Here is a 16787-nt window from a genome sequence, read left to right as displayed (position 1 = left end):
CCTCCTTGGGTTTCTGAGGCAGTATCACTATGGAAGTAGATTGTCCAAACTTCCTTCCAAGAACCAGCTGGTGGGTTTGAACTGCCAGCCTTCTGGTTAGCAGTCAAGTGCCTTAGGCACTATGCTACCAGAGCTTATATATATATGTGTGTGTGTGTGTGTGTGTGTGTATTTATGTATGTATAAAGAGAGAGAGAGAGAGAAAGTGAGTTAAATTTTGCCTAAATTGGAAACACATTGTAAACATGTTATACAGAGCTAACACACCTCCCCTTCTCCAAGTCTGAATTAAGAATAATTTCTGTCTGGGGTTTAGATAAACTACTAAATTATGTATTTTATATAAAATGCCTAAAGATTAACCTCAATAAAATCAGAAATCTAAGCTATTCTCTTTAGTAAAGATAACATTATATAAAATTTTTGGATAATTTTCCAACTTCTTTCATAGTCCCAAGAGGAAAGATTACTAAAAAGTATTGGTAAAACTGCTGATAACATCTCCTTCTCATGTAAGCAATAGCACAGCTGTGGAACAGGAGCTGTCTTGCAGGACTTGTTTGGGCCCAGCCTTCACTACTCTCAAATTTGTATCCTGAACACTACTGGAAATAGTATCCTGGAAGAAGAGGTTTATTTACAAGGTTTGGAACCATCAGCTACTTTTCCTACCTTCCTAACTGACACTCATTTTGTCGCACCTTATTTTTATTGCTCTATTTCACTTTCATCTGGATGTTTTTCCCTGGGATGTTGACCTTCCATAACAGAGAGATCAAGTGTGAAAGAAAGAATATTTCCAACTGGATAGGGAGAACATATATGCATGCTATTTGCTCTGCCTAAAAGGCACTCATTCCAAACCTATTACACCTCTCCCACCTTCAGGCCCCCAACTCACCCATCAGATCCACCCTCTCGTTGTCACTGGAACTTATTAGAGGGAAAAACTGGAGAAGAGGATCTTGTAGAAATATCGGAGAGCCTGCTATCACCAAACTACATTCAGAGCATGGAGACAGACAATGTTGCCATGTGACCTTCTATCCTTAGTGGTGGGTGACGTCAGGGTGCTAGTTATCCTTTGGCTGACTCTCCAGATCCAGTCTAACTGCTTTGTACTGTTCTATGCTGTACCTTGCAATCTACAATACTCAAGCCCTCTTGCCCACTGACTTCTTTTGGGGATTGGACGATGGGAGACACCAGCAGGAAATGGGAAATCTCAGGATTTCATTGTCCTCTGGTCCTGGGTGAATCCTGTCATAACTACAGCTCATGCTAGCAGCCTCTCTTCCTCAGCTGCAGCTCTTACTGGGTTCTAGTAAGTAAATACTATTTACCTCTTTCTCTCTGTAATCATAGAGTCAGAAGTGGCTTCTTTTTGTTGCTTGTCTCTGGATGCCTCCTCATCCCATGTCCATTTCCTCAACCATTCCCACAGTAGTAAGTAGACCCTTCCTAAGTCTTAGCAGTTGAACCATATGGCGTGAATTTTGTTTTGTGCAAGGGCTAATGTGGTCAAGAAACTTGGAATAACACAGGTTTGAGAAATATATCATGCCAGGAAATCTGACCATATTACCATGAGTCAAGCCATTCAATATATGCAAAGAACAGCTCCCATTCACACTCAGTTCCCTGTAGGCTAGGCCCACACTCCAATCAAGTGAAAGATCACTGATGAGATTAACAAGTAAAGGGCAAACATCTCTCCATGCAGACTGGAGGCACAAAGGCTTCCTCTGATTTTACTAAAAGCAGAGAAGCAAAAAAGATGAGAACCATAGAATGGTGGCTTAGCTGCCATTAATTTTCTTTTGTTCACTGCTATCACATCCACCTTTCTTGTCCTGGAGCTATTTTAGACATGAAGGATTATAAAGCTTTTCAATACCCATAACATCAATCACATCAAAAATAGTAAAAATAGAAAGCATAACAATAGGATTAATACCAAATGAGTCTACAAGATGTTAAGTCGTCTGTGCTTTAAATGCATTATTTTATTTAATCTTCATAGCAACACCATGAGAAAGATACCATTTTCATATTTTACAGATGAGGACACTGAAACTTAAAGAAAGAAGTAAGTAACTTATTACTCCAGTTATATATTTCTGTGTAACAAACCACCCCAAATTTAGTGGTGTAAAACAGTAGGTAAACATTTAGTGTGCTCACAAATCTACCAGTTGGACAGACTTTAACTAGAGTAGCTTATCTTTGATCCAGATGATGTCAGCTGTGGTGACACAAAGGTTGGGGAGGGCATGATGGCTGGAGGCTACAATCATCTGAATACTCACATGTCTGGTTGCTGATGCTGGCCTGTCAGTTGGATCCTCTGGTTGGGCTCTTGGCTAGAACACCTCTATGTGGTTGCTTGGCTTTCTCAGATCATATATCTCAGTTCCAAGGATGAAGTACCCTAGAGACAAGAGGTAGCAGGTACCATTTTCTTAAAGCCTTGACTTAGGAAATAGCATCATATCACTTGCACAGTATGCTGCTGGTCACAGAAGACATAGGTTCCACAACTTCATGGAAGAAATATTTAAGAATTTGGAGGCTGTGTTTTAAAACTGCCACAGTTACTAATGGCAAATAATCATAAGTAGAGAAGCTAGGACTTAACCCCGCATTTTTATTACTTGAGTGTTCTAGTTCTTAGTCAATATTCTAAAGTATTTTAAAAGCCAATTCTAGATGGAGGAAGGAGAACATTAATAACTGAAGTCTGTGAACACATAAAAATGATCTCTCCCAAAATTCAGCTTAAGTGGAGTTCAGGAGATATTGGAGCTTTTGCAGATCTAGAAGTTCAAGAACCAGTCATAACATGGCCACCTTAGCAAGTTGTGTGGGTGGGAACAGAATCCAATGTAGTACCTTCTCTACCATATCTTTGTATGGTATACCTTGTATACATTGCTTCTTCCTTTTTTTTTTTTTTCATTCCAATTTGGATATAAGCAACTGTTTATTCAAATAAACATAGGATTGTACATATCAAAAACACTTTCTCCTTTATGATCTCATCAAGGATTTCAATCCAGGCCAACCAGAACAATGGATGCAGAGACTCTACAGGCCAATTCAGAAAAATCAAATCACTGATTGTTAGACTCTGTAATGCTGACCCAGGAGAGGAAGTCATAAACCATGAGTCAATCAATAACATAGTGGTTAGAAGATGGTAGATGAAAATTGAACGTGAGAAGAATGACATATGGTGAAATAGGCAGACAGAGATGTCATAATGTGGCAAGGTTGCTCTAGAATTAGCCTTCCAGATATTGGAATCTGGCTGCCATACCCCTGTTCACTCCTACTCCACCTTGTCTGACCCACACTAGACCTCATATCACACCACCATGAAGTAAGAAAGTTTTACTATCCCCCGCCCTTCAGAGATGTGGACACTGTAGTGCAGATCGGCTAAGCAATTTAGGGATGGCACAGGACCAGGCAGCACTGTTGTGCATGAAATTGTCATGAAGTCAGGGGGAGGACTCAAAGGGAACTAACAATAACAGTCTGGAGGAAAAAAAAGAGAAGAAGAAGAAGAAAAACAAGCAAATTTTGTAGTCAAGTCAATTCCAACTCATGTTGTTGTTGTTAGGTGCCGTCGAGTCAGCTCCGACTCATAGTGACCCTGTGTACAAAAGAACAAAACACTGTGTGGTCCTGTGCCAGCCTCACAATCCTTGCTATACCTAAGCCCATCGTTGCAGGTACAGTGTCAATCCATCTTGTTGAGGGCCTTCCTCTTATTCGTTGATCCTTCACTTTACCAAGCACGATATCCTTTTCCAGGGAATGGTCCCTTCTGACAACATGAATTCCAACTCATGGAAATTCTATACCTTACAGAGTAGGGCTACTCCAAAGGGTTTTTTTTTTTTTGGCTGTAGTGTTTACCAAAGCAAATCACCAGGTATTTCTTCTGCAACATCTTGGGTGCATTTGAACTGCCAGACTTTAGGTTAGTAGTTGAGCTGAAATTGTTTGCACTACCCACGGATGTTACAAAAACAATTAAATGCAGAGAAACTGCATTGTTGGTGGCACTGGTGAATGTGTCTGAAATTGAAGCACAGAATTCTCCCTATACCACAGAGTTAGGTGCAAAACGTGGACTTAAGTCCATTCTTGGAGTCCTTTATTGCATGTTATAGTATCTCCTCAAAGAATCAAACTTCTCATTCTATGGCCATAGCCGTTTTATCCATTGGTATCATAAGGCACAGTGCCTATGATCTCTATATTTTTTATGGGTGAATAAAATGTATGAGGCTTGGGAAAAAAAAATACTACAGCTACAATGTAATGAAAGAACATCACAAATTTAAAATAATAATTACTTTTATTAAATAAATATAAAATATAACACATCAATCAAGTAACTGCAATGATTACTATAGAAATAAACATAGAATTAGGATTTAAACTGGCTGCATTTTAAATTATTTAGTTTAATGTGGGATTAGGGTCTCCAAAAGGAAGAATGCCTTTGGCCTACGAAGGTTCTAAAAAGACCCTGATTATGACATTAAATTCAACCCTATTTATAAGGATCAAAACAACTCTGGGATTAAGTCTGGAATTAGAAACAGAAGAGTATGAATAGCACTTCTTTCCTTCCCCCTCTCTCTCTCTCTTTCTTTCATCACAAAGAAGGCAGTGTCTCGTTACATAACTGTCTTGGTCAGCACCAGTAATGCAACATTTAGTGAAGTGTTCATATACTGTTTGTGGTTCACTTAATCCCAGTGTTCCTTTTGGGAAAAGGCCTAACAGAAAAATGTTTCATCTTGGTATTTTTCCTGTGAAATTTTTCATCCAACTAGCTTTTAATCTTTTGTTACCTAGTGTGTTGTGCAAGCAACTTAGCAGTGAGAGCCCTTGTCTATAAGGGCAATTAGAACAACAGACAAGAGAACTGACACTATTTGAAAACAAGAAGATAATTCATTGCTTTCAAGAATTACCTTTGAGAAAGCTTTATCATATTCTTATCTTTGTGTTCCAGATGACATCCAGATAGCTAAAAGAACAATTGGATTTTAAGGATGTTATCAATTTTCTTAGTGAGAACTAATTTCAATTAAACCTCCCCTTATACTCCCACTGGTGGAATAAAACCTTGCTGTTCTTCCTTTGTTTTGGACATTTTTTTATAACTTATTTTTGTTGTTGTTGTGATTGAGAATATGCACAGCAGAACATACACCAATTCAACCATGCTGTTGTTGTTATGTGCTGTCATATCTACACGTAAATTCAGTGACATTGATTACATTCTTTAGTTATGCAACCATTCTCACCCTCTTTTTCTGAGTTGTTCATTCGCCATTAACATGAACTCATTGCTCCCTAAATTTCCAATGTAGTCTTTCAAGTTGTTGTTGTCAATTTGATCCAATATAAATAGATCGTGAAAGAGTTCAAAGGTGCCCAGTAAACACATGAAGAAATGTTTACGATCATTAGCCATTAGAGAGATAGAAATCAAAACAACAATGAGATACCATCTTGCCCCAGCACTATCAGGGAAGTTCAACAAGATAGAAAAAAACAAATGCTGGCAAGGATGTGGTGAGATTAGGACTCTCATATACTGCTGTGGGACTGTAAAATGATACAACCACTATGGAAAGCAGTATGACGACTCAACTCCTTAAAAAGTTGGAATTAGAAATACCATTTGATCCAGCCATCCCTAAATAATTGAGAGCCAGGACAAGAACATATGTATGCACACCCATGTTCATCACAGTACTATTTACAATAGAAAAGGATGGAAACAACCTAGCTGCCCATCAACAGAAGAATGGATAACCAAACTATAGTATGTACACACAATGGAATCCTATGCAACACTAAATAATAACATAGAATCTGCAAAACACCGCATAATGTGGATGAACTTGGAGGGTATTATACTGAGTGAGATAAATCCATCACAGAAGAACAAATATGGTAAAAAGTCATGGAAAGGTTTATATATGGAAGGAATTTTTCTTTGTTGGTTATCAGGGGTGAGAGGGGAGGGGAGGGAACACTGAAAAATTTAAAAAAATAAGTTAAATTCAATACACAAGGCAGACATTTTTATAATAGACAGTCCCTGTCTTACAAAGGACATCTGTTCCTAACTGTGTCTTTAAGACTTTGTAGTTCAGTCAAATATGTACATACAGTTCAGTTCTTAATTAACCTTTTTTTAGTGCAATAAAAGCCTTTTCAATGACTTAAAAGCTGCATATGTAACAAGAAAAGGTGATTGTGATGAAGACTTTGTGGCAAATAGGGATTGATTCAATCATTTCAAAACGAGGGCAAATTTATAATAATGTTAAAGGGCAAGAATGTGTTGTATAAAAGGAGCTCTGGTGATGTACTGCCTAAGGCATATGACTACTAACCAGAAGGTTGGGGGTTCAAACCCGGCAGGCACTCTGCAGAAGGAAGACCGGTCAATCTACTTCCGTAAAGATTTATTACCTCAGAAACCCAATGGGGGTCACTGTGAGTTGGAATCCCCCTGATGGCAGTGACTTTGGTTTTATCATTGCTGTTTTCATGTGTTGTATATAAATGTTTGGTTTTGAGAAGACTTGAGGGGACATTTTTGGTTTAAGTCTTAAAGATTACCTCAGACCAATAGTTTCAGAGGTTCATCTAGCTTCCATGGCTCTATCAAACCTGGATTCCATGAGATTCTATCCTATTTTGTCCCCTTTTGATAAGGATTCCCCATAAGGTCTTTGATTAAAATGTTCAATAACCATAACCAGACACCATCCTGTTCTTTTGGTCTTATCTTTGACTTTGACATTTTGAAAGCATTCAGAGTAGATCTCTAACATTGATGAGGAGCACATACTTCTCACAATAAGGAATGTAGTGGCTTTTGCTAGCAATGAGAGTTTATTGCATTTAATTATAGTAAAATCCAGAAATGTATAGTGAGAATAGACTAAATAGACAAGATCCATATTTGTGCCCATTATAAAGAAAAGTGATCCAAGAGAATGTGGAAATTGTCAAACAATATCATTTATGTCACGTGCAAGTAAAATTTTGCTGAAGATAATTCAAAAATAGTTACAGCAACATCAATAGGGGACTGTCAGCAATTCAAGCTGGATTCAGGAGAGAATTTAGAAGGAGGGATATCAATGCTGATGTCAGATGTATCCTGGCCGAAAGCAGAGAATACCAGAAAGATGTTTACCTGTGTTTTATTGACTATGAGAAAGCATTCAGCTATGTGTAGCATAAAAAATTATGGATGATTCTGTGAAAAATAGGAATTCCAGAAAACTTAATTGTTCTCATGAGGAGCCTGTACATAGACCAAGAGGCAGTTGTTCAAAAGAACAAGGAGATGCTGCATGGTTTAAAATCAGGAAGAGTGTATGTCAGGGTTGTATCCATTCACCATACTTATTCAATATATACACTAAGAAAATAATCTGAGAAGCTGGACTATATGAAAAAGAACACGGCATCAGGATTGAAGGAAGACTCATTAACAACCTCTGATATCCAAATGACTCAACTTTGGTTGCTGGAAGCAAAAAAGACTTGAAGCACTTACTGATGAAGATGTAGGAACATAGTCTGCAGTATGGATTACATCTCAATATAAAGAAGACAAAAATCCTCACAACTGGACCAATAAGCAGCATCATGATAAATGGAGAAAAGATTGAAGTTGTCAGGGATTTCATTTTGCTTGGATCCACAATCAATATCCATGGAAGCAGCAGTCAAGAAATCAGATAACGCATTGCACTAGGAAAATTTGCTGCAAAAGACCTCTTTAAAGTGTTAAACAACAAAAATATGTCACTTTGATGACTATGGTGTGCCTAACCTAAGGCATGATATGAGGTCAATAACCTCATGTGCATGTGGAAGCTAGATAATGAATAAGGAATACTGAAGAACTGGTGCATTTGTATTGTAGTATTGGCTAAGAATAAAGAAATGAACAAATGTGACCCAGAGGAAGTGCAGTCAAAATGCCCTTAGAAGCAAGAAGGCTAGACATCATCTCACCTATTTTGGTTATGTTGTCAGAAAGGACCATTTCCTGGAGAAGGAAATCATGCTTGGTAAAGTATAGGATCAGTGAAGACCTCAGTGAGATGGATTGACAGAGTAGCTGTGACAATAGGCTCAAGTATAGCAAAGATTGTGAGGATGATGGAGGACCAGGCATTGTTACATTCTGTTGTACATAGGGTCAGTAAGAGTAAGACCCAACTCAATGGCACCCAACAACAGCAACAACATTCTCACAATATGTCAGCTTCCCAACCTTTCTCCTGTAGACTAAACTCCCTCAGTCATGATTTTAACCACTTTCTTATCAACATCTTCAACTCATTTCACCTCTCCATATTCCACTAGAGAAATTCCACAAATTGCTACTCTGTGTCAGTCCCAGAATCTGTCACCTGTGTCTACACAGGGTCAAACAAATGTCACTGCAGAAATTTCACTCACCTCACCATGAAATTATAACTTCCAATAAGCCTTGGGACCTCTTCCTTCTCTTAAACTCTTTTATTTGTCTTCTTCAGCTGCCTATCACTTTTCTCTCAGTACATCTTCCAATTTTCACTATTTTGAAGTGCCTAAGGCACTTGACTCAGAAGGAAGGTTGGGCAATCTACTTCCATAGTGATACTGCCTCGGAAACCCGAGGAGGGTCAAGTAAGTTGGGTCTCACTTGACAGCACATAACAACAACAAGGCACTTGAATGCTAACCAGAAGGCTGGGAGTTCAAACCTACCAGCCACTCCTCAGAAGAAAGGTTGGGCAATCTACTTCTGCAGTGATACCACCTCGAAAACCCAAGAAGGGGTAGCTATGAGTCAGGTCCAACTCGACGGCACATAACAACAACATTTCAATATTCGAAAGGCATTTATTTGACTGTTAACCAAAAGATTGGTGGCTCAAACCCATCATCTGTTCTGTGGGAGGAAGATGAGGCAATCTATTTCTGTAAAGATTTACAGCCTTGGAAACCCAATGGGGCTCACTATGAGTCGGAGCTGACTAGATGGAAGTGGGTATTCTAATACTCTCATGCAATAGCCCAACCATCGCAGTATCAACACTATGCACAAACCACCTTAAGCATCCTTCCCAGTTCACAAAAGAAATCTATCTGAAGTCACATTAGGGCTTCAAAACCATTCATTCCCATTCAACCTCCTGCTGAGGTTTTGCTTACCAATCCCAAATATATGAATCAGAATCTACATTTTAACAAGAGCCCCAGATGATTCTGATAGATCCCCAGGTCTATGTGTGCATATGTTTGCATGAGAATCACCTGGGCATCTTTTTAAACTGTAGATTCTGATTCAGTCTATCTGGAGCAGAAATGCAAATCCTCAGCAGAAGGTTGAATGCTGAGTCACACCTCCCTCTTCAGTCTTTGATGAAAAAGTGTCACCCCACTTTTCCATGCTAAAGTCCCTATATGTGTTTTCATTGTATCCATTCATTCATCCCTTTTGTATATCAGGCACTGAGGTCATAACCAAATAAAATGCAAAGCAACTGCTCAAAATATATAAGAGAGATAAGCAAGAGAATAGACCTCTGTAACAGAGTATACATGCCCTAATGAAAAAGCTCTTTTGCTGCAAGAATATGAACTCAAAAACACTTGGGCCAGAGCATCTATCCAAAGGGTGATGCCTATGCAAAACCCTGAAATATGAGAAATTGCTAGCTGGCATGAAAAGGAGAGAAAAGACCATCCAACGCAGAATGAGCAACAATTACAAAGTCACAGAGGCGGGAAAGCAAGGGAGAGCTGATCTAAAGCTAAGTTATTTAGATGTAGTGGGAAAAAATGAAGTAGGTCAAATACAAAATGATTAGACTCCAAAATAGGTCATGTAAGCTAACAAGTTTTGGTTTTTATACTGACTGCACTTGGAAGCCATAGAAAGTTCCCAATCAGATGATATGCCAAACTGAATTTTCATTTTAGAGAGAACATTTGTATGCTACATAGAAGATAAAATTCATGGGCACATACCTAAAGCTTGAACTAGGAGGGAGAGCAGTTAATAAATTTACAATAATCCAGGCCAAGAAAGACAATAAAGTGAACTAGTGCATTGCTTCCTTGGAGTAGCGGAAGCATGCACATCAACACATTCAAGCATCAGGCATCATTAACTTCAAAATATCTGCTAAGGATGTGGATGCATTTGCCTGGGCTGTGTGACAGCTCAGCAGCAGCTATTTCTACCAAAAAGCAGAGAAAGAGAGAAGAAAAAGGATAAACCCCACAGAGGAACCAACATTTTTCTGCATTTTTGAAACTATCTGAAAAATTGAAAGGGCTAACTGTGTACATTCATGTTTGTGTGTATGTATGCGTGTGTATGTATTTAGATGGAGTATAGAGATTAGTGAATGAAATTGGAGTTTTTTCAAAGATGGGTTGAAGCATGGGGATAAGGGGTTATAGACACTGGTCTTTTACTTCTATTTATCCTTTTACTGAGCTCCCTAAGAAGAAAGAAAAGAAGGTATGTCAACCAGTCTAATCTTGTCAATTGAATTTCCAAGTATGTAGACTAATAATATTTGCTATGAGGAAGGGACACTAGCTCAGAAAGCCCTTTGCAAGATGTCCTGTCTCATCTGGAATCTCTGGATTTGTGAGGCATGATCCCCTAGAAAATTTCACAAAAGTTCTATCACTCTATGATGTAAAATAGAGATATTTCTTAAATTAAATTAGCTCTGCTGTGTGGGACTGTCCTATGAATCTCAATTGGAGACCTCATTTACTATTTTGAACCAGAGATACATGTTTTATGCAGAAAGGAAGGACCTTCGTAGCTACCCTAAATGTCACAGGCCTTTCCTTGCTTTCATCTAAGGCTTCAAACTAGTTCATTCCAGTTGGACGCTCTGCTGAGAATTTGCATTTCCACCTCAGGTATACAGTATCAGAATCTACAGTTTAACAAGATCCCTAGGTGATTATTAAGTATACATACACATAAGAATCACCTGGTGATCTTTTTTAAAATGTAGATTATGATTCTGTATATCTGAGGTGGAAACACAAATTCTCAGCACGGTGTTGAACTGGAATGAACCAGTTCGAAGCCCTGCTTCTATCTGTGCTTCTTGAGTGCTGGTGCCCTTGAAATTATTAATAAAGCTTGATATTGGATAAAATTTGGTCCTGATTTGACAGTCTGATCCTGTGTGTTAGAGCAGAGCAGAAGTAGAGAAATACTGTTTTAATAATTTTATTATGTGACTAGTTTTACCTAAAAAATGTTTTGTTTACGGAAAAATAGATTTCACTTACAATTTCTGGTTTTAAGTCTAGCCTGTTTGATCAAACGTTTCCTGTCTGTTCAGATGTATTTGACTGATCCATTCAATCAATTCTGAATTTTTATCCGTAGCTCCTGTCGCACTAGTCCCCACTAACCTGGATCCGTCAAGGTAGTTCCTACCCTCCTTGAGTTAATACCTGGGTTGTCTTCAATTCATTACCAGTGTACATTAGTGCATGTCTTCATAATCTTGTTTCCTGTGCCCAACTGAAAGAAGTCATGTGGATTAAAATAAAAATATCTGTAGGAAAAGAAGTTCTTTTCTATGCAAAGCAAGTATAGGCACTGCTTTAAATCCACAGAACAAAGCAAGCAAAACTATGCTTTCTTCTCTAGGGCAATTTAGGCTAGCAGTAAGACAATTACTGTCTGTAACAGAAGAAAGCTGTCCCCACAAGTAGGCAGCTGGGGAGCTGTGAATTAGCTTTTCAACACCTGAAGCATAAGTTAGAGAAAGTTAATGGCTCTGCTTTGAGAATAATAAGAAAAGCCCAGGGTTAGATGAAGTCCCTTTCTTCCCAGTAATTTTGCACATTTTAATAATTAGTAGTACATCAATATTTATGATATCATAATAAAGAGGAATATTTTGGGGAAAATGTTTAATCACATATGTATTCTGTTCACAGTTGTCCATGACTAGAGAAAGCCCAATGTCAGGTCAGAGACATTTTCCTAGTCTAGGCTCTCCAAATCATATTGACATTAGCCGGGAGAAATTAGGCCACTTTGCCCTCTTTGCAACATCAGATCTAAAATGTTATGCTCATCTTAAACTACATGTGCATTTCACAGTGTAAAGCTCATAGTGACTTTATGGGTACATTCTTAAAGACTAGAAAACACCCCTGATATTATCTACTTCTTGTTTGTTAGCTGCTGCTGTGTCAATTCCAACTCATGGTGATACCAGTGTCTTATTATCCAATATGCAAGGTACTTGTGCTTACTTACTAATCTAAGTGAAAATTTTCACAGTGTTTCACCATATCAAAGATTCTGCTTCTAGATATGGCTAGCATGTCTCCACCCCAACCCTACAGCAACTTCCTACACCTCCTTTCAAATGTATAATCCCTGATAGGGATGGAATAGCTAGTAAGCAAGGTAAGCATAGGCTTACTTGTGCTTACTTACTAATGTGTTTTTCACAGATATAGTGAAAAATAGGTAAGTACGCACAAGTAAGTCTATGTTTACTTGCTTATTGGGTAATCAGCCCCTGGGTGACCCCATGTGTCCAGGGTAGAACTGCACTCTGTAGGGGTTTCAAAGCTGTGACATTTTGGAAGCCTGGAAATCACCAAACCAGTCTTCCAAGAGGCCTCTGGATGGGTTCAAACCTCCAAACTTTCATCTAGTAGGCAAGTGTTAACCACTGGCAGGACCTTAGTGATTCTCAAACTTTATTGTTGTTGTTGTTGTTGTTTGCCGTCGAGTCAGCCCCGACTCATAGCGACCCCTCCTTGGGTTTCTGAGGCAGTATCACTACGGAAGTAGGATTGCCCAACCTTCCTTCTGAGGAGTGGCTGGCAGGTTTGAACCGCCAGCCTTCTGGTTAGCAGTCAAGTGCCTTAGGCACTATGCTACCAGAGCTCCTTTAGCGCACATCAAATTCACCTGGCGGGTTTGTTAAAACAGATTGTTGAACTCCACCCCTAGGTGGAGTTCAGTAGGCTTGAAACAGGGCCTCGAAATTTGAAATTTCTGGTAAATTCCCAGGTGATGTTGATGCTCCTTTGTCCAGGGACAAACATGGGTCTTTTTCATATAAATCAGTTTCAAATCCTGACTGTACATGAGAATCACCTGGTGAGCTTTTTAAAATTAGTTCTGCTGATCTGAAAGACTCCCAGTGACTGAAGCTGGAACAATTTGAGCAATAAAATAAATAACATTGTTTTGCATTATAATCCAACTGTAAAATAAACAACCATAAATTCATATTCACATTAATAAATGATTAAACAAGTACATAAATGGAGAAGAGAAGAAATATTCCTTATAAAATAATTACTTTGTAACTTCCAAACCAAAAAACCAAACTTACTGTCAAGTCAATTCTCACTCACAGTAACACCTATTGGGTCTCCAAGGCTACAAAGCTTTATAGAAGCAGACTACCTCATCTTTCTCCCACACAATAGCTAGGAAGCTTGAACCACTGACTTTTAGGGTTAGTATTCAAATGTCTTAGCCACTATACTAACAAAACTTCTACTTGGTAATTTGCTCCCAAAGAATACAGTATGGAAAGAGGGGGAAGGAAGAAATTTGTTAATGGAGAAACCTGATAAACACTAGCTTGGCCAGTGATCAAGGTTAACATCATCAGTGATAAGTAGTCATATGTACCCTTGGTATGATGTGATGAGATACCTTCACGTGTGGCACATTTTCTCATAATTCCAGTCTAACCCTGAGAAAGATCCAAATTGAGGAACATTCTTCAAAATACCTGCTGAGTACTCTTTAAAACTGTTAGGATTATGAAAGTCAAAGACAGAATTTGTCACAGACTGAGGAGATAAAGGGATATGATAACAAGATGTATATAATATATTCTGAATGGGATTGTGGAACCCACAAAGAATATTTGCGGAAAGACTAATCAAATTTTAAAAAGTCTGGAGTTTAGTTAATAGGCTTCTTGGTTGTGACAAAAAAAAAAAAGCCATAGTTATGTAATATATTAACAATAGGAGAAACAGGGTGAGGTACATACAGGAACTCTGAGCTATTTTTCTAACTTTTTTGTAAATCAGAAAGTATCCTAAGGGGGGACGGGGTATGGAGAGACTGTTTATTTACAAAAGTACTAAAGTACTAATGCCTATGAACCACTCCAGACAAATAAATAAGAAATTCTGGTATGAGATCTGGCCACTGGTATTTTTTAATGCTTTCTAGGGATTTCCCTAGGATAATATCCAAAGAAGATCAGTTACTGTTACTATTCAAATTATGCACAAACCACTAAAGCTAAAGACAAAGAAATTGAAGATTTTTATGAACTTCTGCAGTCTGAAACTGATCAAACATGCAACAAAAATGTCTGGATAATTACTGGTAATTGACATACAGAAGTTGGAAACATAGGAGAATCATTGGTAGTAAGAAAATAGACTTTCATGATTGAAATTAATGCTGGAGATCACATGACAGAATTTTGCAAAACCAATGACTTTTGCAAAAGCAATGACTTGTTTAATGCGAATACCTTTTTCAACAACATCAATGACGACAGCTATACACATGGATCTCACCAGATGGAACATACAGAAATCAAATCAACCACATCTGTAGAAAGAGGTAATGGAGAAGCTCAGTATCTTCAGCCAAAAGAAGACCAGGAGCTGACTGTGGAAAAGATCATCAATTGCTCATATGCAAGTTCAACCTGAAGCTGAAGAAAATTAAAACAAGTCCATGAGAACCAAAATATAACCTTGGTTATATCCCCCCTGAATTTAGAGACCGTCTAAAGAATAGATTTGATGCATTGAAAACCAATGACAAAAACCAGAGTTGCGGAATACTATCAAGAGTATCATATATGGAGAAAGCAAGAGGTCATTAAAAGGACAGGAAGGAAAAAAAAAACACCAAAATGGATACCCGAGGAGACTCTGAAACTTGCTCTTGAACGGAGTAGCTAAAGCTAATGGAAGAAATAACAATATAAAAGAGCTGAACAGATGATTTTTAAAGAATAGCTCAAGAAGACAAAGTCAATTATTATAATGAAATGTGCAAAGACTTGGAGTTTAGAAAACTAAAAGGGAAGCATATACTCAGCATTTCTCAAGCAGAAGGAACCAAAGAAAAATATTCAAGCCTCAAGTTGCAAAATTGAAAGATTCAATGGAGTAAATATAGAATGATGAAGGAAATATCAAAAGAAGATGGAAGGAACATACACAATCACTGTACAAAAAAGAATTGGTCAGTGTTTAACTATTTCAGGAAGTAGCATATAATCAAGAACCAATGATATTAAAGGAAGAAGCCCAAATTGCACTGAAGGAATTAGTGAAAAACAAGCTCCAGGAATTGACTGAATACCTATTAAGATGTTTCAACAAAATGATGCCCCTCTGTAGGCACTTAGTCATCTATGCCAGGAAATTTTTTTGGAAGACAGCTACCTGGTCAATTGACTGGAAGAGATCCATATTTGTGCCCATTCAAAGAAAGTAGATTCAGTAGAATGTGGAAATTATCAAAGAATATCATTAATATCCCACACAAGTAAAATTTTGCTGAAGAGAATTTAAAAATGGTTTCAGCAATAGATTGACAGGGAACTTCCAGAAATACAAGCTAGATTCAGAAGAACATGTGGAATGAGGGATATTATTGTTGAAGTCATATGAATCCTGGCTGTAAGCAAAGAATACCAGAAAGATGTTTCCTGTATTTTATTGACTGTGCAAAGGCATTCGACTGTGTGGATCATAACAAATTATGGATAACATTAAGAAGAATGGGAATTCCAGAACACTTAACTGTGCTCATGGGGAACCTGTACATAGACCAGGAGGTTGTCGTTTGAACAGAACAAGGGGATACTGCGTGGTTTAAAATCAAGAAGGTTGTGCCTCAGGGTTGTATTCTTTCATCATATTTATTCAATCTGTATGCTGAGCAAATAATCCAAGAAGCTGGATTATAAAAGAAGAATGCAGCATCAGGATTAGAGGAAGACTCATTAACACCTTGTGATATGGAGATGACTCAACCTTGGTTGCTGAAAGCAAAGATGACTTGAAGCCCTTACTGATAAAGATTGAAGACTATAGTAAATTCTCTCATCCTATTCCTGTTAAGTCTTTAAATAATGAAGCCTTGATTATAATATCTGTCTCATTTCTTCTATATCAACATTATGTAGATAAATTTTTTCCAGTTATGAATTTGCTGAAAGCAAAGAAAAATCCTAAGTACCAGTCACTCAAATAAGTGGGACATTTGTACTTTTAATTATATATATATATATATATATATATACACACACACACACACACACACACACACACACCCCAACTAAAAAAAGTCCTGGCCCAGATGGTTTCACTGGAGAATTCTACGAAACATTAAGAGAAGAAACAACATCAATCCTACTCAAAGTATTCCAAAACATAGAAAAGGATGGAATTCTCCCTAACTCATTTTATGAAACAAGCATAACCTTAATACCAAAACCAGCAAAAGACATCACTCAAAAGGAAAACTACAGACCAATATCCCTCATGAATATAGATGCAAAAATCGTCAACAAAATTCTAGCCAATAGACTTCAACAACATATCAAGAAAATCATCCATCATGACCAAGTGGGGTTCATACCAGGTATGCAGGGATGGTTCAACATTAGAAA

This window comes from Orycteropus afer, unplaced genomic scaffold (assembly GCF_000298275.1).
Source record: "Orycteropus afer afer isolate SDZICR_OR568_19922 unplaced genomic scaffold, OryAfe1.0 scaffold00210, whole genome shotgun sequence".
Taxonomy (NCBI): domain Eukaryota; kingdom Metazoa; phylum Chordata; class Mammalia; order Tubulidentata; family Orycteropodidae; genus Orycteropus; species Orycteropus afer.
Note: the sequence above shows the minus strand (reverse complement) of the source record.